Genomic DNA, 3,222 nt, shown 5'->3' on the forward strand with positions numbered 1-3,222 from the left:
ATGCCACAATGAAGATCCCACAGGCAGCATCTTAAGACGCAATGCAGCCAAAAATGGATGAATAAATAATTTTTAAATGAATGTTTAAAAAGAAAGTAAAGGGCCTTATTGTAAGCATCCAAACAGGAGTTGAGATACAGAACAACTCCCAAAAGTGAAATTCTGAAGCCTTGGGGAGATGAGAACTCATTTATTTTGGTTCAGTGCTCTATCCCCTCTACCGGGAATCCCTCCTGGAACAGGCAATGGACAAATATTTGTTGAGCGAATGCTTATGTGCTTTGTCTCAGTTATCTCATTTAAACATTGCAGTAACCTGGTTGTGGGAACTGTTAATAGTTCTGTTCACACAGAAGGAAACAAGCCATGGAGAGATTAAGTGACTTGCCCCAAGTTGCACAGCTGAGAACTGGTGACCCCACCTTTGACCCAGAGCATGTAGGGACTGTGAGTGTAGATTCTTTTGGGTAATTTGCTTATGAAAGGAAAGAAGGAAAAGGAGGTTGTAGGTTGAGGTGAAGACAGGGCTTGGAGACCCAGATTTCTGAGCAGAGGGGAAACTACTGTGGATGAGGAAGCAGCCAGCCTCATGGATAGAGCTGCTGGATTTACAGTTATGACCAGCAGGAATGTTGAAATTCAAAAACATTAAGTGGTTATCCAACAAGCAAGCATCAAAATAGGACTAAACATTAGGATTTTTGAGGCTGGTTTACCATTATTTACACATCTTTGACTTATATACCATCAAGTTTCTAATTATATTTTATTAATATTGTCACACAAAATGAGCAGGCAGCATGGGATAGTGATAAGAATACAGGTCTAGGAATTAAGAATCAGTCTTGCAAATCAAAACCACAACGAGGTACCATTACACGCCAGTCAGGATGGCTGCTATACAAAAGTCTACAGGCAATAAATGCTGGAGAGGGTTTGGAGAAAAGAGAACCCTCTTACACTGTTCGTGGGAATGCAAACTAGTACAACCGCTATGGAGAACAGTGTGGAGATTTCTTAAAAAACTGGAAATAGAACTGCCATATGACCCAGCAATCCCACTCCTGGGCATACACACCGAGGAAACCAGATCTGAAAGAGACACGTGCACCCCAGTGTTCATCGCAGCACTGTTTATAATAGCCAGGACATGGAAGCAACCTAGATGTCCATCAGCGACGAATGGATAAGGAAGCTGTGGTACATATACACCATGGAATCTTACTCAGCCATTAAAAAGAATTCATTTGAATCAGTTCTAATGAGATGGATGAAACTGGAGCCCATTATACAGAGTGAAGTAAGCCAGAAAGATAAAGACCAATACAGTATACTAACGCATATATATGGAATTTAGAAAGATGGTAATGATAACCCTATATGCAAAACAGAAAAAGAGACACAGATGTACAGAACAGACTTTTGGACTCTGTGGGAGAAGGCGAGGGTGGGATGTTTCAAGAGAACAGCATTGAAACATGTATATTATCAAGAGTGAAACAGATCACCAGCCCAGGTTGGATGCATGAGACAAGTGCTCAGGGCTGGTGCACTGGGAAGACCTAGAAGGATCGGGTGGAGAGGGAGGTGGGAGGGGGGATCGGGTGGGGAATACACGTAAATCCATGGCTGATTCATGTCAATGTATGGCAAAAACCACTACAATATTGTAAAGTAATTAGCCTCCAACTAATAAAAATAAATGAAAAAAAAAAAGAATCAGTCTGATATTAATTGGCTCTGTGACCTCAGGTAAACCCCTTCACCTTTCTGGGCCAAAAATCCTAGTGGTTTATGGAATATTTTTGAGTTATCTACTGTTTCAAGTGTCCCCCAATCCTGCTTCTTGTGATTGTGAGGATAATCAGGAATCATTCTTGTAAATCTTGTAAGTCCTTTAGCACTGATTGTCAATCTCTCTTGGTCAGTGAATCACCCTCTACAGAATCACTGTATCCCTGCTTCTACAATAAGGCATCCTGGTAAGAGACCTTTCCAAAGAAAAGAAGTAAAATGGCATGGACTTTTGTGAGGACATTATGGTTTGTGGACATGTAGGTTTGTGAAATATTAAATGAAAATTGTTCATGCCTAAGTCCAATGATACTCATTGGATTGATTTCATTTCTTTTCAATAAAACATGAACATCTAGTTTGAGCCAGGCATGGTATCACTTATCTGCACAGATATTGTAAGAAGTCAGCCAGCCTGTGACTTCCTGGTAAGTTATGGGCACTGTTTTACTTAAGAACCATGGCCCAAAATGAGACATAATATAGAGAGATATAGGGGATGTACTCTGAAGTCCAATGGTAAAAGTTTCTTCATGTAAAAGAGGATGATGATGGAAAAGATTTTTTTTTTATTAAACAGACATGAACTCTTAATGTTTTGATTAAATAGATACTAATACTATGCAATGACAATAGATAAGCAGTTGAGTTCTAGTGTAATAAAACTTGAAATGGTGAATTCATTTACATTTGATTTCAAGATATGATACTAACCTGTGAGTTCCATGGAGAAGGGTTGGCTGCAGTGAAGTACTCTAGCAATGGTCCCCAAAGTTTTTGGCACCAGGGCCTGGTTTCATGGAAGACAACTTTCCCGTGAATGGGGATGAAGGATGGTTCAAATGGTAATGGGAGTGATGGGGAGTGACAGATGAAACTTCACTCAATCCCTCACCTCTCACCTTCTGCTCTGTGGCCCTGGGGTTGGGGACCCATTCTCTAAAAGACAAGGACTTTAGGAATCCCCTATCTAGACAGGTATTTTTAATTAAAGCAGTATCAAAATGGTCAAGACTGATAATTTTCTCCTAAGTTTATAATAACTGACATTGACATTCAAACCCTTATTGTTTCTTACCTAAATTATGCTCATTATGCTTACCTAATTATGCTCCCAACTAGTTTCCCTTTCTTGGCTAGCATGACTGCCACAGGGCTACCAAGGGATCGTTCTGAAAAGGAAACCCATGTGTAACAGCCCCCTTAGTTTCACATTATTTTGAGGCTGTCATTGTTCTCTTTCAGGGTGCAGTCTGACTTTAGACGAGCCAGCAGGGCCAGCATGGACTGAGTTCAGTAGCTTTTACTTTTATCTCCTCCTCCTCCTCTCCATCCTTTGCTCTGACTTTAAAGAGCTGCCTGGAGTCCCCTAAGTCAGCCCTCCCCCTGGCTGTGTGTGCACCTTCCTCCCTTCAGGAGCACTTTGCC

This window comes from Odocoileus virginianus, chromosome 6 (genome assembly GCF_023699985.2).
Source record: "Odocoileus virginianus isolate 20LAN1187 ecotype Illinois chromosome 6, Ovbor_1.2, whole genome shotgun sequence".
Classification (NCBI taxonomy): Eukaryota; Metazoa; Chordata; class Mammalia; order Artiodactyla; family Cervidae; genus Odocoileus; species Odocoileus virginianus.